The sequence below is a fragment of the Coturnix japonica genome, chromosome 2, assembly GCF_054131305.1.
Source record: "Coturnix japonica strain WE chromosome 2, WE-NBRP24, whole genome shotgun sequence".
NCBI lineage: Eukaryota > Metazoa > Chordata > Aves > Galliformes > Phasianidae > Coturnix > Coturnix japonica.
Genome location: NC_140664.1, coordinates 68579438 through 68600912, shown reverse-complemented (window position 1 = coordinate 68600912; position 21475 = coordinate 68579438). Strand labels below are relative to the sequence as shown.

At 38.1% G+C, this 21475-nt stretch overlaps 1 long non-coding RNA gene across 1 annotated transcript in view; it reads left to right on the top strand.

Annotated features, from left to right (window-relative positions):
- Positions 1-21475, top strand: part of LOC107309736 (uncharacterized) — a 99208-nt gene that overhangs the window by 9054 nt on the left and 68679 nt on the right. The window contains exon 2 of the long non-coding RNA XR_014943527.1: positions 17688-17799. This is a non-coding gene — a long non-coding RNA (uncharacterized LOC107309736). The remainder of the gene's footprint in view (positions 1-17687; positions 17800-21475) is intronic.

Below are 21475 nucleotides of genomic sequence, written 5' to 3'. Positions count from 1 at the left end.
GCCTTCTTTTTTTCATGGCATAGAGTTTCAATCAGGTGAGCTATTGAGCTAAAGGTCAAAATGGAACTATTTCCCATCCTTCCTCATTTTTTCAAGCCAGATATTTTATTGGCTGTAGTACTGTAAAAGGAGCTGGAAAAAAAGGGGCAATGTGTCCTGGCTAGACTAGGGGTTTATCCCTCTTATTTTTAAATAAATCCAAACCCTTCCAGCATTTTTTTGTTTTATTTTATTTTATTTTTTAAGTTATTATTATTATTTTTTCTTATAGGTCAATTCACACATTTACTTGTGTCTAAGTTTACTCCAGTTTCAGAGAGAGACAGCCAGAACTGACGTGACTTTGAGGTAGAGTAAGGCAAATTTTGTACTGATTTACACACTTGGAATTCCACTGAAACCAATGTGTGCATATCTGCAGACAACAGCCAAGTGCATTACTGCTTGCCTGCTTTGAACAAATACATGCATATATGCACACATTTTTATTCCTTTGAAGGCTTTTCTTTCTTGCTTGATTTCCAGTTATAGCAAGTCTGTTCTTCAATAAATTTATCATTATTCCACCCTAGCCTACAAAAAATATGCAGGGTGCCAGGAGATTGAGTCTTACTATGTGCCAGAGATTAAAGGTCATGAACAAAATATTACTCCTGATAAATGAAATCTTCAGCCTCCTTCCAATTTTTTTTCTGTGAAAAGGTGAGTCCTTTGGAGCTTTGCATGCAGACTAGTAAAGTTGGAGGCCACCTGCTCTGTAAATGATAAGGAGAAATTGATGAATTTAATACTAGCAGCTTGTTAATGCACTACCTGGTGACCTCTGCAATGAGATTTGATCATAATTTGCAAAAAACTCATGTGTGATCACTTGAAGTCTTATTTAGTAATACCTGTGCAGTCTGTGAATGAGTCCAAACTAGAGTCATACATAAGTACTTACAATGTGATTCTGATAGGTATCTCTCCCTCTGATGAACCCAGGAAAGACTTTTACACTGTTCTTTCCAGCATGGTAACCATTACTAAACATAATGTGTAACAGAAAAGTAATACTTTTTCTTGTTTTAAAAATTGAAAGAGTTGGAAAAAACAATCTCTTGGTATTTACAGATTATACTCAATTAGGAGCAGTAGAACTAATGGGAGGAGCTAAACAGACATTTTTGGTTGCTGTTCTTTTTTGTTGCTGTTTTTATTGTTAACTGCAAGAAATTGTGTAGATGTCTGCCTGTGACTCAGTCCCCTGGCTAATGCCAGTCTCATGGATCTGCACATAGTCTTCTGTCGACACTGTCCCCTTCCCAGTGGCAGATGTGTGGCTAATTTCTATCGGAGCTAAGCTGCACAGATGACTGCTATAGTTAAGAAGATGACCACTCCCACTCACTGTGTGCTTATTTTACAGATTCAGAAATCTCTAGCTCACTCCATCTTTTCTATAGGATCACCTTCCCTGCCTCTATTGCCAACTGTGACAATAGGAGTAGTACAGAACTCCAGCAAAGACTGCTAATGAAAATGGTCATATGCCTTATGTGGTTGGCAGGGGGTGTGTTTGGAGCATCATACCACATGGGCAGCAAGCAGGGAGATAAAACTGTAGTGTGTTGCCATTAACTGCTAATGGTACTATAGTCCTGCACCAGTAAAACTATCCCTAGAAGGTGACATCTACCCATGTCTGCTTTCCACTCAGTTTGAGCAAAACACAGAAAACAAGATCTAGGGGAAAAAGCAGCAGCATATGTTTTCCCTTCCATGTCATGGAATGAAATAGTGACTCTCTGTGTGTAAGAAAAGCCCAAGGGTAGTGGGGAGAAGCACATGTTGGATAGCCAAGGGATAAACTCCCCTAGATAACATTCCTTTCAGTCTTTCCAGGTAATAATAAACGCTTCTCTTCTAGCTGCAGTACTCTCTTTTTACCTAAGTTGATCTGTCTTTTCGCAGAAGCAGTCATATTAACAGATGCTGGACTAGGAGTGTGATATTCATAAATTTATTGGAATATATAATTTCACCTCCTGGTCATAGGCCAAGGTAAGACAACTTCCAGAGTCAGGGGACATGTTAAATGTCACTGATGGAGTTTTTGATAAAGAGAATGAATGAGAACAAACATTCTCAGGGTAGGACTTCCCTGTGTCCCCTTTGTGAACTTTGTACCATGCAAGGCTTCCTGGTGGGAGGTCTTTTAGACCACACAACAGACATTTTAAAACCTGCTATCTTAGTACTTAATGCCATCTAGAAAACATGAGCATATGATTTTTGTTTCAAATTATTCCTTGAGACAAGTGAGGAGGGAATAAAGTAAAACTAATTGTTAACTTGCAGAGAAGCCTCACTGAAGTTGTTTTTAGTAATGTAATATTCATGTCAATCAGTGTATTTTCAGCTTTGCTCAGTCTCATTAAGTAACATGATGTCAACAAAAAGAATATCATTTCCGTACCAATGGCTTTTCCTGTGATTATCCAAATCCTGTTACTAATGCCTAAGGTTGCATTTTACTGTTGTAATATGTGTGCATGCTTGGGTCATACATTTGAAATTCCCTGATCTGTGTTACCTCTTTCATTATTCAATGTACAGTTAGATGAAGTAGGTAAAGACTGATAGTTGCTAAAAATTCAAGGGTCTTCTACAGCATGTCTCCAGCTGCTTTGTCAATACAGTGTTGATTACATGAATATTAACAAACTTTCCTTTCAATACTACTCTTTTGAGTCTTAAGATTTCAAGGAGCTGAAGTATGGCTATAAACATACAGTCCACAGCTATAGCTGAAAAACATAGAAACCACCTAAACTGCATAATATTTTAATTACACTAATATTAATGGGGTTCAAAAACAACTAAAACAGTTTCTACCTTAACTGTTTTCTCCCACTTCTGTCCATTCCTATTTCTCACTCACTGATATCCTCTATTGTACAGCAAGAAGGTGAAACAACTTTATAAAGGGAAGTGAAAAATGTGTATACATATACCTTGCAGAGGTTTTTTAAATCTGAAAACATTCATTATGGATGACGGTTATGTTGTTTCATCTAAACTTTAACCTGAGTTTCTATGTCTGTTTATCTCATTCTTCCACTTTTAATTTAACCTAGATGCTTTAGACCTCTTCCCACATTTTCTAATGTAAAAGTCATTTCCAAGGAGCCCACAGTGTCAGGCATAATTAATGCACTTTGATTCCTGTATTACGGGTACCAGAACAGAATTTTGTGCTATCAACAAGATAACTAAATTGCTTGAAATGTTCTGATCATTTGCATTTTCATACTGTCCACTACAGAACAGAATAACATTAGTTCTTGTTTACTCCTCTTGTGATATTTCCCTGCAGTATTTCTGGTACATAATATAAGGTGGATATATATATGATATAGTGTACTTGATGTGAATGTTCAAGACACACTTTAAAGTGAAAGCTCTGACAGAACACAGGTAAAGAATGCCTGCCTTCTTAGGAGCAGGAAGTATGTCTGAATTTCAGGGTGCTTTCTCCCTGGAAACAATATTGCAATACCTTGTCAGAGTTCCTGTTGAAATCTGAAATCAGTTGGAATCATGCAGTGGCTTTAGAGGTTTCCTTGTTGTTCTGGGTAATTGTTAATTTAAATGGGGGCATAGAAAGTGTGCAGATGAAATACCAGAAGAGTTTTCAGTAATAACTTCTTTCTCCTTTCTCTTTTCCACATCCTTTGATTTTCTCTCTGTTTTCTCTACTAGATTGTTCTCTTGTCTATTCCCTGAAATATGACCAGTTATCTCGGGGTTTCAGTACAGTCCCAAGGTAAATAAATCTCTGATGCAATTCAACCAAGACTTGCTTTACAGCCATTCATTGTTTCTCTTCTTCTTTCCTTATTTGGCCAAGGAAAGGTTTGGAACCATATCCACTTCTCCATTTTTATCTCATCATATGAGCTGTCACCAGCAAATGCCTGACAGCCTTAAAGCACTGTGTCAAATTTTCTTGTAGTTCAAGGTCATGAAGAACAAATTGTATACCTCTGAACTTCTGAATACAGCTCAAGAACTCTCCCATTCCATTCTGGGGGCTTTGGAAACAACATAGACTTGTGCTTTTGTATAGACATAAAAAAGTACACACTACAAAAGATGTGACATGCTGAATTTCTTTAGCTAGATTAATAGAATATTTCTCACATTAGCCACAGTGCCTTCTAAGTCACCACTGCAATGAGTGATATTAAAGACACCCATTTGTAAACAAGGTTTCTGTCTTCCATACTTGAACATCTATTCTGACTTGAACAAGTGCTCTGGTGATATATTCCATAGAAGCCTTTATAAACATAAAAAACGAATCCTTCAGTAGAGTTTTAATGTGGCTATTATGTACTATGACTTGAAAGATTAGAAAGAAAGTAAGAATTATATGACATTGCTGCTAAGAGGAAAGGCCTGGGTTTGTGAGGTGGAAAGATTTTATTTAAAATGAAGTAACTTAAGTCAGATGACAGGACCTTACTGAAGAGAGAAAATAAATTCATTTAACTGCAGAAATACATTTCCGATGTATAGATATGTCCTTCTGTAAGATCTTCTCTAAAAGTCTAGTGTCTCTAGGGAAATTTTTACTGGGAATGAATTAAGTGCCTGGATATGTTAGTCAATCTGCAGACTATGAGTACTTTATACTAGAAAGAGAAATATATATTTGCTCCTTCATGTCATTCTTATGCTGTAGTTATACGGCATTTTCATATCAGAGACAGTGTGATACTCAAAAGACAATAGCTGGGGGGAAGAGTAACCAAGCTAATATTTAAAATGGGACTTCTGTCTGAAGAAGCTCATTTAAGAGCCGATGGTGAAAGAGTTTTTTACTGAGATAACTGAGGTAGTCTGACATTGAAATTTGTGACAAGCACACTCGTAGTGCAAAATTCACATATTATGCCTATTAGTGAAGAATGGGACAAAATGAAATAAATCACAGAATCAAACCTGGACTCATAGAATGGCTTGGGTTGGGAGAGACCTTAAAGATCATCTAGCTCCAAATCCCCTTCTGTGAATGGGTTTGCAACCAACTAGATCAAGATGGCCAGGGCCCTAGTTTAACCTGGCCTCAATCTCCTCCAGGAATGAAGCATCCACAGCTTCTCTGGGCAATCTGTTCTCGTGCTTCACCACCTTCTGTGTAAAAAAATTCTTCCTAATATCTAATCTAAATCTCTTCTATTTTAGATGAAAACTGTTCCCTCTTGATTGTCCTATCACAATCTGCCTATGTAAAAAGTTGGTCCCCTTCCTGTTTATATGCTTCCTTTAAGTACTGGAAGGCCTTAATAAGGTCTCCCCAGAACTTTCTCTTCTCTAAGCTAAACAAGCCCAGCTCCCTCAGACTTTCTCTGGAAATATTCAAGATCCACATGGATGTTTTCCTGTACAACCTGATGTAGAGAAGCTGGTTTAGCAGGGGGATTGGACTCGATGGTCTCCAGAGGCCCATTTAACACCTGCAGTTCCGTGATTTTGTGAAAACTGGTTCTATCAAAGAAATGAAGATACAGACCAGAATAGTATTATCAAAAACACAAGGAAAAAAAAATGTTTTGCAGTAAATTTGATCAGTTTATGCATGAGATCATATGATAAGATTGCTCTGCTTTTCACAGAGCGAATAAATCTTACTAACAGTGTCACAGTGAGAGGATTCATGTCCAAATGTGACCACGGTAGACAAAGATTCTATTTTCCGTAGTGGTCAGCTGAATTTAATGTAAAGACAAATTGAACTGTCACTTTACCAGCTCTAAAATTGACTGCATTGCATCACCTCCACTTTTGTTTTTTTCTTATATCCTCTTAATTGAAATGTAGACATTGGCATTCTGTAAGGAAGATATGAGTATTAAACAATGAGTTTTGTGGTGAAATAGGACTACTCAGTATCATTTCCCATATTTAAAATAGAATGGCTCTGTAACTTTTTCTCAATTCAGTAATTTTGCAAGAGAAAATTAAAACTATAAATTAAATGCTCCCTGTGATATTCTTGTCATACTTGCAAACATGAATACATGTACTGTAGACGTATTATATGACTGATTTGGATTGTGAGTATAGGCCTCCAAACTGACAAAACAGGAAACACAAAGTAAATGGTACTTATTTCTGCTCATTCTCTTTTCCAAACAAGAACCATCAGTCCAGCTATCAGTCTAAATAGAAGTCACGTGCATTTATACAGATATGCACAAATACGTATGAGTTGAAATGCATACAGAGAGATATTCAAATTAATAAGTATTCAAATACTGCACATGTGTGTATGAGTTGGGCAAGATTAATAGGGTGTAGGTGAGCAGAAAATAAAAGCTTAGCCAAATATAAAGGTTATATGGAGTAAATGGTACTTTGCAAACATTTCTCGCATTCCATGTAAGTGCCAGTTTGAGTGTCTTTTTTGCTAAAATAATTCTGTGCAATTGATTATAGTTTATGTTAAAAAACAACAAAACTAAACTAAACTAAACAAAAGCTAAACCTCCTTATTTCAGTAAATATATTTGAACTTTACATTCAATTTGTATAAGTGCTTGCACAAATGCAATTCCAGTTGCAAGCCAGGGCACAGGTATGGAGTTATTGCCTTTCTTACAGATAGAGAAAACAAAACCCAGAGGGGCTATATTTGTGTCAGCTCTCAAATAGTAAGGATTCATTAACTCAGACATCTTTACACTTCTGTCACAATCAGCGTAGGTGATCTGTTGAAACATATAATTCCCTTCATTTCCTTTATATTACTTCTCTTAGAAATAATCAAGAAAATAAAAAAATTCCACAACTCTCACTCTCTGTTCAGTTTTAAATGGACCAACCCCTGTGTCTTTTTTTTTCTTTCTTTAGTTTATGTGTTAAACACACACACACACACACACACATATATATATAATGAGTCTACTCAGTGCTCTTCTGATGTAACCTGGGTTTTGAAAGGCCATTACCAGTAGGTGCTCTGCCTATGCCACAATGCAGAGAAGAACAGAGTTTCCTTGTTTCCTTCAGATTCCAAGACTGCTTCAGCCAGCTCTTAGACACATTTCAACTATGTGAGTTATCAAGCTAAAGAGATGCCCATGTACAACATGTCTCCAGCACAGTCCTGACAGCTATAGACTGCTATTTTATTTTTGGAAAATCAGCCTAGGGCTATTGTGGCTGGCTTGCTGACAGACATCATGTATTGCTATTCAAACAGAGATATGTTAACTATAAAATCAAGTAACCCGAGGGTTTGGAATTATACTTGAATTTTTAATAAGTTGTCAAAAGCCCACTTTGCAGCATTCATTTAAAATTGGACTAAGACTCTCTGCTGTCACTTAGTATGCACTTATTCACTGCAAACACGAGCAAGGAGAAGGAGGCAGGGCTGCAAACTTCCTCTATGAAAAGAATTTCAGTTTTCTGTTTTATTCCATGCCATTTTACCTGACTGGGAGTATCTAATCCAAGTGATCAGACTGGACTGCAATAACAATTTCTCATCCATGCCTTTCTTGTCCAGTATTCATTTCATCTTAGCATGATACGCCCAGTGGTTTCCATACTAAAACATCAACAGTATCTCTTAATTTTCTACCCTCTCAACCCTTTTGTCTCTCCATGGATATTTTCTGGACCTCAAATGACCTTACTTTGAACAGCACTGTTTCATCCCACTACCCCCCTCTCCTCAGCAGAGTACCTCTTACAAGCCCAAATGCAGCATTGTAGCCCTGTAAGGCTTCTCAATCCATGGAGAAGGAGATTGTGGCTTAAGATTCTCCAGTGAAAGGGAAATCAGTGCAGTCTGCTTTTCATATGTCATTTTTCTGTAAATAGCTAAAGAATAGGTATGCCAAGAGTGACTCACTATGAACGCATTGTTTTTGTAGAACTACTGCAATTATTACCCTTGTATGTTGCAATTTGCTTCCTTCATACACTTCCATCATGATTTTGTAAAGGGCTTTGTCCCAGGCAGGTAATGTAGAGACCTAGACATCCAGTGAGGTACAGAAAAAGGGCTTTGTCATGCAAAGCCTGATGTGCCCATACTTGTGGTCTTTGCAAAGAAAACAAGCTATCCCTCTTCTATGTACTGATGCTGGGGAAAAGGGAGGGAAACAACTAGGAACAGCTGAGGAAATAAAAGAAGTTTTAGTAATAGTAATTTCACATTTCCATGAAAATGTTTATGGGAGCTGAGATATCTTCCAACCCATCTTTGTAAAAGCAAGTGAAGAGGTGGGTAGTGAGACAATCATTTGTTTTAACTCTCATCTGATGTCAGTACTGACAGCTGAAAAGTGGAGGCTGTGTAGTACAAAGGATTATTGGTCATATTGAGGTAATAGCCACAAGTGTCTTAGCTATGCCATTGTGCTCTGGTTTCCCACAAAGGATTCAAAGCCAAATTGACTCATGATACTGAATGTGTACAAGATCATTAGGCCAGATGACATGCATCCCAGCGTCTGAAGGAAGCTGGCTGATGTGGTTGTTCAGCTGCTTTCCATCATATTTGAAACGTCATGGCTATCATTTGTACTGAATGGTGAAGAGGGGTGGACAGCACTCATAAGGCCCTTATCTAGAGTACTGCATCCAAGACTGGGGCCTCAAACACAGGACAGATGTGGAGCTGTCAGAGTGGGTCCAGAGGAGGCTGTAAAGATGATCAAAGGTCTGGAGCACTTACCTATGAAGACAGGTTGAGGGAGCTGGGCTTGTTCAGCCTGGAGAAGAGGAGGCTGTGAGGAGGCATTTTAAGGGGATTATAAAAAGGAGGGGAATCAACTTCTTATTCAGGTAGGTATTGATAGGACAAGGGGGAATGCTTTTAAATTAAAGGAAGAGAGATTTAGATTGGATGTCAGGGAGAAATTTTTTTTCTGAGACAGCAGTGAGTTGCTGGTATAGTTTGCCCAGAGGGGTTGTGGATGTCCTGTCACTGGAGGTACTTAATGTCAGTTTGTATGGGGACCTGAGCAATCTGATCTAGTACTTGATCTAGCTGCCTATGGCAGGTCATGGCTTGTCCTGCCTATGGCAGGAAAGTTGGAACATGATGATGCTTAAGGTCATCATCCAACCCATTCCATGATTCTTTGATTCTGTGATTCTAAGATTAACATCACCTTCTTAGAAGCCCTATTAAAACAAACAGACAAACAAACAACAACAACAACAAAAACAGAATTCAACTATTCAAAGAGTGTATTGGTGATGATTTAGAGAATAAAAATCAAACATAGCTATTGATGCTTCTGTCTCCTGTGCAAACACACCTGCAAGAACCACATCATGTTATGTTTGCCACACCTTTTGACTGTTTTCTTTGCTTTTGGTCTGTTAGTGGAGGTGGTGACAGTGATTTGGGTTTTTTTTGTTGTTGTTGTTGTTTTTGTGTCTGTGTTTTTCCCAGGAATAATAGCTGCTATGAAAATTGACTTCTCCATTCAGGCTAACAAGCAGTTCTATTTCAGCATGCTCAGTCCAGAGATTACTATTCGATGTCACCACCCTCATGGTACAGAAATGTTTCCCAGTGCCCAGCCTGATCTCCCCTGGCACTCTGTGCTGTTCCCATCCTGTCCTCAGTAACCAGAAGCAGAGCCCAGCACCTCCCTCTGCTCCTCCACCTGAGGGAGCTGCAGAGAGCAATTGCTTTATTAACTAAAAAAGTCTTCAATAGGCCTAATATTGAGAAAAGGCTACATTTACCAGATGTCCTATAGCCAAAGTTGGGCAGTGCTGCCCTCCAGCTCTTTAGGTGTCACTAAGGGTGTCGTCAAGTTTGTGTGCTTTAAGTAAGAGATTTATAATGGACAAAGTTTGCCTTAACAGTAAACCTAGCCTGAAGCGTGAACCAACCAGGCCTGCCATAGACAGGAACCCAGCAGTGCTGTTCTTTGTTTTGAATAAGTTATGTTCTCCTAGCAGTTCTAAATCCTGCTGTTCATTATGCACGTCCATCTGTCTGTCTATCACTTGTCTGTTTATCAAAATGAGCTTTTTAAAAGAGTATGATACAGCATTATTTGTAAATATGAATATGACAAATACCAAAGTAGGATGTGTTTGTGCAAGGGAAGAACAGATGGCTGAATGTCCAAATAGGGTTTTCTAACTCTCGATTTTTAAGTCTTATAACTTTAGCAACAGTGGTGTTTTTTTGTTTGTTTGTCTTGGTTTTGTTGTTTGTTGTTGTTGTTTTTAATGTTGTTTCTTAATACGGTAAATAATCACAGTAGCTCCTCTTTATGGCAGTTTTCCCTTTTTGATGGGGCCTCTCTCAATATTCTTTGAGTTTTCTCCTTTGCACTCCAAGAGAAGGAAGTGATTTCATTTACAGAGGACTTTGAGGAGAAGAAATAGGCAGGACAGCCACTGAAGCCCAGTGAGCAAGGAGGCATCTAAAAGCACAGAAAGAAATTATGAGTTGCAAGAAAGGGTAATACCAGGCAGCATGGACCAGTGGGTGTACAAATGAATCACACTTGGGTCAACAAAGACTTAAAAGCACCTTTTCCTCTGGGTTATTTCCATGTTGAATATTTCTATTATCCCCCTAGAACTTTGTAATTAGTAAAATGTGACCTGATTTTTTTCTTTTCCCCTCAATAGGGAAAGTACATTTTTCTTAACCACACTTTTTAATGAGTTTGGGGTAATTTTTAAACAAACTAGAGAAAAAGAATTGGCTACATGCAGATATGAAGACTGAAAAACTGCCCCTTGAAAGGTGAATGCTGCAGAAAGTGATGAGCTAGTGAAGAAAGATATCAGAGAGGGAATGTCTGGATATCAGAAAGAGTCACTGCACTTACAGGAGAGAAGAGATGAAAGTTTGTGTTGAGGATCCTAAAAGAAATCTGTCCCCTAGAAGAAGTCATTAACAGATTTTTATGATGGTAACTTTTGTTCTCTCCCTTTTTTTCTTTTATTGCTCATTTCTCTGTTTAAATCTTGACTTGTTAAAGCATCAGAAAACTTAAGTAGACTTATGAGGTACACAAACTGCTCGAGTATTTGCTAATGTGCAGACAAGCTTTGTCTCCTGACAGCGACTTTTGACTTCTCTTTAAGGCACTCAGCTATCTTGGTTTATATCAGGTCTGAAATCTTAAAGCAAAAGACAGTGGAATAGGACAAGGTGGGTTGGAGAATGTTATGTCAAGTACTAACAGCTGACAGGAAAACATCCTGGTCTTAGCATGTGGCTGTGAAGAACAAAGAACAAAGGTACTGAAACAAATTGCCGTCCATCCTTTTAAAATTTGGAATGGGGAACTGAAATTCTCCCAGACAAATAATCAGAGTGGGGTTTTGACCTGACACTATTAATCTAGTGATGTGCTAACAGGGGATCCTCGGGGCTTCTAGTTATATTCAGCCAACAAGCATGAGTGAAAACTTGGAGTGAATTCTGCCTCTTGATGCTGATCAATTCTGCAATAGGTGTAATCTCAGAAGCTCAGTAAAATTATTTTAAAGGACCCCACCCATGTTTTCACAATATGAATTTTGATAAATCTTTGTTGTAAATGACATGATGTACTCAGACTCCTGGACAACAGAGAGGAAGGAGGTCTTTCTGTAATTGTACCACAACCCTTCACTCACTGAATAAAGCAATGGTCGTTCACACACACACACAAGTGACAGTCCCTTGAAGTACATTAAAAACGACTTGTCTTTATAGTGCTTTTGTTCAGAAGAGTCCGATAGTTGTGTTAGTGAGCAATATCTGATATGCTGGCTCTGTCTTGCAACCCAGGTCTCTCCAAGCACAGAGTGATGTTAAATACACAGAATGATGCTGACTGAGTCGGGTCTTTTGTGGATGGAAACCAAGTCTCTTCAATAAAAGAGAAAAACAGAGCACTTCCAGCCCATTCCCTCTTTCAGCCCAGGGAAACTACTTAAATGTATAGGCTCCTTACATTTTGCAGTGCATGCCCACAGACAGCATCATGGAAGAGCATCAGCCATCAGGCATCTGTACTACATGACCTACATGCACTCAGTCACACTGGAGATTTCTGGTAAGTCAGACACAGGAGATTCATAACTGTGAGGGCCTTCGTGCGTTGTTTGAGGTAAAAATAAATCATGCCTGCAAACATACTTTTCCATCTCACCAAATAGATTAGCTTATTGATCAGAAAGTTACTCCTCTTTATTTGGTTATTGCATTCTGTTACATCTGTTATGTTTTTTTCCACCATTCTTCACTGCATGATGAGTCAGTGTGATACAATATGCATGTAAGCCAAAATATTAATCAGTGAGACAACATAATAAATGAGGAAAAAAAAAAAAAAAAAAGAAGAAGAAGAAGAAGAAAAAAAGCCATTGCTCAAACAAACCACTTGTTTGACAGCGCAAGGGTGCTTTGAATTATAGCCTAATCCAAGGAATGAATTTATACCTGACCTAATTAGGAGAAATGTCTTCATAGAGGAGTGGACTGGGGATAATACAACTACTGAGCCATAATACCTACTGCTGACATCATATGCTTCTTCTTATAAAATATTGAAGCTCCTTTGCTACATTATTGTCCCTCTGGATTATTGCAGATACTGGGAAAATGGAACAAGTACTTACTTCCAAAGGATGGAAACATTATAGAACTTATCCTGGGGATGTGATGATCTAGCACTGAATCTCAAGCCAATCATGCAAACAGCAGATAGCTGTATCACCACTGTCTGGTTTTTTGTTTTTTGTTTTGTTTTTTTTTTTTTTTTTGGACTGGTAATGACCACCTTCTTTTAATGTACTCAGACTTACTTGAGCCAAAGTGGAATTGCAGGAAGTTGTTAGTGTAAATATTCAACTCAAGTGCTTATTATTATCATCCATTACTGTACTGTGTTGAGAATATTTTAGAGGTCTGAGTTGGGAGGGGTTAAGATCCACAATGTGAAGACTAGCTATAAGCTGAGATGCTTTTACGTGTTGTTAACTCCCAGCTGCTTGAATTAGAACTGGAAAAAATAAAGACCTCTTGCAATTTGCTAAGATATCCCCAGCCACACTGTGCTTTGTGGAATTATATGAATGCTGGTAGTTCATGAAACTAGATTATACTACATATCAACATCAATCAAAAAGATGCAAAATTATGAAGGTGAATGTAGATCCAGGAGAAGATGAGGTAGCAGAAAAACACACTAAGATTTTGGTATAATATGAAGAAAATAATTCAGTGATGCAGTACAGAAAGCTCAAAATTCAAAACGGAGGGATCATGTAATACACAACTTTGAACTGCATGTGAACTTTCTGTTATATTCTTTTACTTTTGCTCTCATCAGTCATCACCTTTGGACTATACTTTTCTTGTCAACCTATTTATCCGTCACCACTCCCCTCTTCCTACATATCATTGCTCAAAGCTGGAGGAGCAGAGCAAGGAAGTAAGAAACTCAGCAGGGACCTGCATAAAATGGTTTCTTAAAGTTCCTCTTACTTTTTAACCCTTCTTCTCAGTTTGTAACTCTAAAATACCAATTTCTTTTGGAGTAACAAGAACATAATTATGCTATTCCACAAGGAGATCCCAACTGCTGGGAAGTTCCAAAGAGCAGGCCTGCTTCACGTGTCAATGCCCATCTTGTTCTAGTCTCAAATGCCTACTTAAAATCATTCCTCTCAAATCTTTAGTGAAACCTCTGTGTTCTCAAGCATCACTTGCATAGTTGTTCCTTACAAATTCATCAGATCTCAAAAAATTTTCATTCCAGAAACCCACAGGGAGATTGCTTAGCAAACTGCGTGAGCTCACTGCTTTCTTGGTGAAGACTGCACTATAGTTAATTTTCAGGCAGCTTTCAGGATGCACGGTATGTTCATCTTTGCTATCAGTCACTTCAGAATTCACTATGGAGATCACAAGGCTGATGTTAATGGAAAAATTTAATTTCATCATGCAAGTGTTAGGAGGATGGCAGCAAGGGCTATGCCATACTGTGAAAGATGTATTTGTAGGCTTTGTACATGCATTTGGAGAGTGCATCCTAGAGTACGCTGTAAATCTTGGGTGCTCCTGAAATATCCACATTATTCCAAATTGCCCTTAGGCAATTGACATCACAGTATTCTAAATTGCCCTCGGGAAAGGGACCTCACCTAGAACACTACATAGTGGGACCTCACCTGGAGTACTGCATCCACATGTGGAGTACTCATTACAGGAGAGATGTGGACCTGTTAGGGCACATCAGAGAAGGGCTACAAAAATAATTCAAGGGATAGAACGCCTCCACTATCAGTACAGGCTGAGAGGGGAAAGGCTGCTCACATTGGAGAAAAGAAAGAAGGGGTCAGACTCATTGGCAGGATCTATTGTTATAGGCAAGAGAAAATGCTTTCAGACCAAAACCAGGGAGATTTAGAGTGGATATAACAAAAAAGTTTTTTACAGTAAGGGTAGCAAAGCACTGGAACAGGTTGCCTAGAGGTGTGGTGGATATCCTGTTCCTGGAGACATTCAAGGTCAGGCTGGAGGGGGCTCTGAGCAACCTGATCCAGCTCTAGGTGTTCAGTGCAGGGGAGTTGGACTAGAAGATCTTTAAGGGGCCCTTTCAACTTAAATGATTCTGATTTAATGATTCTGTACCAGAGGTGGTATACCATCTCTTCCTTTTTCTTGCCTTCAGTATGGAGGAAAAAATCAAATCCTTTTTGAGAGCTCCCATAATTTTGAACTGAGACCCATGTGTTTTTCTCACATTCCTTCTTTCTTCCCAGCGCTTTTCCCCCAGTTTTTATAGATCAAAATTAAATGAGTCTGAATGCTTCTGTTTAATTTTTTTTTTGTTCTTATAAAAAAAAAGAGAATTAAACTTTGAGAATTCTGCTGCAAAGTGCTAAATTTGTTTCCTAGATCCATAACTCATCAAATGGCTGAGTGATAGCTGTGTCGTAAATGGCTTTAGCATTCTGTGAATGAATTTGATATTAATTTTTAAGCAGAATTCAATACCTTGAAGATTTCTTGCCTAGGGATATTTGTGCCTTCAAGGTTCATGAGCCATGCCATTGCTTAATGGAATAAACCTATTCTGTGTACTATTTATGGATTTTATTTAAAAAAAAAAAAAAAGCTAAATAAAATATGCATAACAAACATATTGCTGAATGCATCACAGTTTTACTAACCTAAGGTCATATCTGAAAATAAATCTTTGATCAAATAAGACTTATTTTCTAATTAATACAAGAGGCAATTAAGCCCAATTAAGAAGTTGTCTATGGGAGGAATGGTTGTGATTTTGTTTTATTCAGGCTGAACTGAGAATGGGAGTCCAGTTAACAGAGAAGCGATACCCTCCAACACGGCAGTCATCACTACAGTTCATTGATCTCTCTGATGAAGGGCACTTGTATATATAGGATGAAAATACTCATAGGATCTAACTGTCCATTCTCATCCTCAATCTAGTCAGATTAAATCACTCAAGCACATAGTATATGATTTTTGACTCAGCTAAGGAAAAGTATAGCAATTTCAGGGCTCACAGCACCTTTCAGTTTAACCCTTACATCTCCTGATCTCTTATTATATGTCTTTTTTTTTTTATTATTTTTTATTTTTTTTTAACCCTGCCATTTCCTTATCAGTCCTATTTTATCTGGATACTCTTTTAAACAAAATTAATACAATCCAATGAAAATTAACTCTCCTATTAAAGGTATCATCCCTCTTTCCTGTCTTTTCCCTGACAGATACACTGGTGAAAATTAAAGAAATAAAAAATGAGAGGTATCGTTCTTGTATCACATGAAAAACAGGAAAAAAGAGCTTAAGCTTCTGCTTTATTTCTTAGCACATGCAAGTTATATAGTTAATTTTCTCAAACCATATGCTAGAGGCTTGGCTGAGGCTTGCAATCCATGTGGCATTTCTTACCACACTATAATATGATCAGGCTGCTTTTGGCACCTCTTTCCAAAAGAAGCAGCTGCACATGGTCCTGTGTTTTGCTGATGGCATCAGGAGAGGGTGTTGCTTCCCTTCAGTGAGTTCCTTGCACCCGCATTTGCACTGTGTTGTGATCACAGTTCTCAACCTAAGAGCACCTGAATGGCTTCAATGTTGCCAGTCCTGCCAAGATTGGCTGCAGATCACAGATCTTTCAAGGGGAAAAATGTCCTACTGTGGGAGGCTGAACAATTCATATTCTCTGAGAAAATGTACACAGTACTCACAGGTAGTGCCTCAACAATGCATAGAACAAACTCCTCATCTAATGAATTAACACTATGATTTTTCTAATAACAGTTACTTCCAAGTCCGGACTTTTTGCTGACAAGTATTTTTGAACATATATATATACATGCATGGCACGCCTCAGTGCAGTTTGACTATAAATGTAGGTCCAATGCTTATAAATATAAAGAGTGGGTGTCAAGAGAATAGGGCTAGGCTCTTTTCAGTGGTATCCAAAAACAGGACAAGGGGTAATGGGCACAAACTGAAACACAGGAAATTCCAGACAAACATGAGGAAAAACCTTAACTTAAGGGTGAGCACTAGAACAAGTTGCTCAGAGATGTTGTGGAGTCTCCTCTGGAGATATTCAGAACCTGCCTGGATGCTGAACATACTGTAGGGAACTGGCTTTAACAGGGGTTGGAGTCAATGATCTCCAGAGGTCCAAACCCTATAGTTCAATCTCACTATCTGGAAACTTTGCTTCTATTCTTTCAGGATAGAATCTTGGTATGAAGTCAATATGACAAAAAGTAATATCCACCCAAGTGTAGATACTCAAACAGTTGATCCATAACTGAGTGACATTTGGAATTATGCATTAAAATCTGAGGCAAAATTTTAACTTTATTAGGCGTTAGAGGGCCACTGATGTGAGACACTGATGATCACTGATGTGAGAGGGCACCGATGTGCCACAGAGACACTGATGTGAGAAAACACAGAAGCGATATCAAGAAAAACATTGCATCCTCAGGATCTGGCACTCAAACACACCAAAATAAGTTTTTTAAAAAATTAAATAAATAAAATCTGAAAGACAGTTTTAAACAAGCCAGTGTATAACTGGTTCAACAGACAGTGCAGGTGTAGACTTAAACATTCTCCAGACAAGTTAATTGATTTAGGAAAGTCATTACTTACATCTCTTGAGTTTAGTAATGGGAGACCTGAGGAGATTAAAAGCATATCAGATTTCTAAAAGACTGATTCTGGACTGCATTTCAAAGTACATCAAATACTGCTATACCTCCATAGGATATCTGATCCCTACCATGCAGCAAGCAGGCAGGGCTGTTACAGCAGCACAGGAGTTCTGACCAGGCTTTTCCTCATGCTGCTTTTACTTAGGATAATCACCCATACAAGAGCCATCGATGTTTAAGGTCACATTGTTCCTCTTCCTTTGGCTTAACCATAGCCTCCCCAGAGCCAAAGCCCCATCCTAAGTAGGCTGGATCTGCCCCAAAAGGGAGAGGGCACAGGCAGTATCTGCTGAGCTCAGGCTGGTACTGATGCCCCAGTACCCAGTACATCACCTGGGGAGAGCGATACTAACTTTGAAATCCTCTGACAAATTTAGGATGTTTTTTTATGTTGTTTGTTTGGTTGGTTGGTTGGTTTGTTTTGTTTTGTTTGGCAGGTGTGTTGCTGGTGGAAGAGCCTGTAGAAGAGAAGACTTTGCACAAGACTACATGCGGCAACATTTGGGATGTAAATGCATTAGAAAACCACCCACCTAGGCTGGCTTTTCAGTAAGTGCAAAGGATGACACAATAGATATTTGCCATCTCTAATCTTTATCACTTCTATCAACTCTGGATTAAGGACAAAGCTGTGTGTTTCTACTCAGACTACTTTGCCTGGAACAGTTAATGGTGATATTTAAATTGTCATCATGAGATGTCAGAGCCAATGTTCTTCTGAGACAAATGAAGTTGTTCACACTTCCCCAGAAAGTATTGCTCCCGACTGCCTGCTGACTGTCAAAAAACACTTTCTTTCCATTTTAAGGGCTGTTGAGCAATCATAAGGTTTAAAAACTCTCAACTTTAGAAAAAATGAAAGCACTCACTTTGCAGAAATTGAAGACAAGAATAAAAACCTGAACTGCTCTCTAGATTGACACACAGGAATTGGAATTGCTTTATGTCCTGGACATCACATGGTAGCCAAGCATAATTCAGTCAGTGCTAAAGTGAATTTAAAGTTCCAAGTGCAAATATTAAACACATTTTATAAACATTATGTATATTATGCTACTTTCTAACTAGCTTAGTTGTGTTCACACACAGCCACTTTGCTATGCATAAGTTATCTCTTAAGGAAACTGGTACAATTTGTCTTCATATTGTAAAAATATTATGCAACCTCTTAGAGAGCTTGCAGAAATATAGGACTATATTTTTTATCATATTACATGAGAGTTAAATGTATTAAGCTTTACATATCAAGGTGAGATTATATCTTGTATTATGTTTAAGGACAAACTAAATACCTGCTCTGATGTTATGTGTCAAAATGTAATATTTGTGTCCAGCAGGGTTTGTGAGGTAGGTATGTTTTGTTTGGCTGTTATAATAAGGAAGGAGGAATCAAGAATATTGATGATCAGATTAAAACAGAATAATTCCAAGCTGCTGGATTTTCAGGTTTTCCTGCTGGAAATGAAAAATATCTACTTGCCAAGGTGGGATCTTACCTCAAATCTGAGTGATATCATGAAAGATATCACACAGACTGGTAATGTTTTAATGGATAGAACAAATGACATACAGAATCCAAACTGCTGTGCAGTATCTTGTTTATGAAAATACCTGACTTTAGTTGTTACAAACAACTTGTTGCAGATGAACACCACTCCTTGTCTTTTGATATACTTTCTGCTGTATTTTTTTAAAATATTTTTAAGATTTAATCATTTAATTATGTATAGCCGTATTCCTTGTAGGAGTTAATTGCTCCTCATTTAAATGTGCTACAACACTGGTCCTTCTGGAACCTGCCCATGGGTGTGCAGACCATGTTGTTATTGCGCAGACCACCCTGGTAGCTCCAAATGCACTGTGATACAAAAGGCAAAGCAGTGCGTCCAGCCACTCGCACAGATCTCTGCACTGTCCCAAGAGGTGCTCATCCAGAGCTGATCTGTTACGCCACTGCAATGTGCCTTATAGGTAGGACCCCTCTAGTCTTAGGTTCCAGAATAACTACCAGGGATTTCAAGTTTCCATTGCTGAAGATACTTTTGAATTTGGTGTTATCACAGTTCATATGTGTCATTCAGTACTACATTTACTTTTAAACTTCTGTATTGCAGTAGTTGCTTTCTGAGGTCTCTTTAGTCAGGAGAGGTTTCTTCACAAACTTACTCTGCATGATCTCAGCCACCTGTTGTGTTTTTTGTTTTTTTTTAAGCCCTTCTAATATTTATATACTCAGTTATTATTCTTTTCTAGTTGTGTTAACAAGCAATGCACCAATTATCCACACAAGGTTGCATATTGATTTATGTTGCAGCACAATTTCTATTTCAGAAGATAATCTTGAAATTTTACAATAATACCACCAGCTTGATAGAACATTATAAACAAGTCTGATGCATGTCTAACTGTGTGTATATAGTTCATGAATAAGGAAACTATAAAGAGAATTAAAAAATATGAAGTACCCAGCTCTTGGCTTTCTGTAAGACCAGTGGAACTTAGTGCTTCTTGTGTATAATTCCTTACTCAACACTTGTACATAAGAATTACTAACAAACACTTTGTCCCACCCTCAAAACATGAAGAATCTGATTCATAAATTTATATATGATTTTCCTTTGGGCATGCAAAACTGGAACCTAAATTACATGAGGTTGCTTTGATAGAATTGTATGTCAGTAGAAAATAGATGGATACCAAAAGACTGCGTTAAACCTGTGGCAGAGGGAATAGTCAGTTAGCTAAAGTATTAAAATGAGATTAAGGAAGTTTAAAAAAACAACAGTCCAACTTGTGATTTTTGTAAACATGAAATTATATAGGATGGCTGTTTTTTTTCTGTTATGTGTGAATGTAGTAAGCCAATTAGATAAAATTAAATTTCAAGCCTGATTGACTTTTAAATATTCAATTTGATCACTGCATTTTGTGTTTATTGCATTGTTCAGGAATATTTAGAAATGGCTGTTGAATCAAGGAATTAAATGATACTTTCACTGTCTATGGTCTAGCTGGGGCTTCTGAGATAGCATTATGGCAATTCAGTTTTATTCGGTGCCATTAAGTGCTGAGTATCCACAGAACACAGAACTACACATCTGGAACAGGACACATTGGCTGCTGGAGTGCTTTGGCATTTATAGCTGGATAGCACTTGAAGATAATAAGAAGTCTGAGACTGTGGCAATCATAACTATGAAATATATAACAATAGTAACCCATGAAGTTGGAATATATATCATGAAATACTGGAGGATAATTCAAATCTGCAAAGCAATCTGTTTTTCATTTCAAGCGTTGAGCCTATGTAAGCCATAACTTATCCAGGTATTACTCATGTGGGAAATAACTTCAAATTTAGAACAACTCATGGAACGAAAAAGGTAGAACACAAATGATGTAATGTCCATTGTCTCCCTACCCCCACTGTGAAGAAAAGAACTTCTTGCAAAGAAAAACATGCTCACTACTTGGAGAGTGTGTGGCAAGTCTATTGCTGTTGTCAAGGGCTGAGTCTGCTAGACAGAGAAAACCTGCTAGCAAGAAGCCTATCCCTTTCCACAACTCCAAATTAAGAATAATGGCATGTGATTAGTCCCAGATCCCCTTACCCAAAACAGTCTGTACACACTTTGACCACCCTGAGATGAAGGTGAAGATAACATTACACCACATGCTTCCTTGTGGCTTGCATCAACTTTGACTTCTTTCCTCCAAGCTAGAGGAATCATTGCTTCCTTCCACACTGTATTTGATGCAATGGGAAATGCACTTTGGACCAGGGGGAAAAGAGAGGTTTGGAAACCTATCATCTCTGCTCTGGCAGTCTGAGACAGTATTTCATATGAATGTTATTTTTTCACGCTTCTGTGACAATCCCACTACATTCCCCAGGGGCCTTTGCAGTCAGAGAGGAGATAGATAGAACTGCTAGCAAGGTCAACTTATCGGGCTTTTCTCTTTGTCGCTCTTCTCCTCTGCTTGCTCTAGCCCATCCCGACTGCTCGCATCACTTCAGTATTACTGTAAGATCTACAGCTTTCAGATACATTCTCATTATATTTGATTTATTAGCTTCAATTCTAATTATATTGTATTATAGTGTGTTATCTTGCATTCCGATACCATATTTAGTAAATTAGTTTGCTTCTCCTCAGATTGTTGCCGCTGTTTTTAATTATTTTGGAGTCCCCTGTTTCCCTTTTCTGGAGGTGTGGATTTTGTG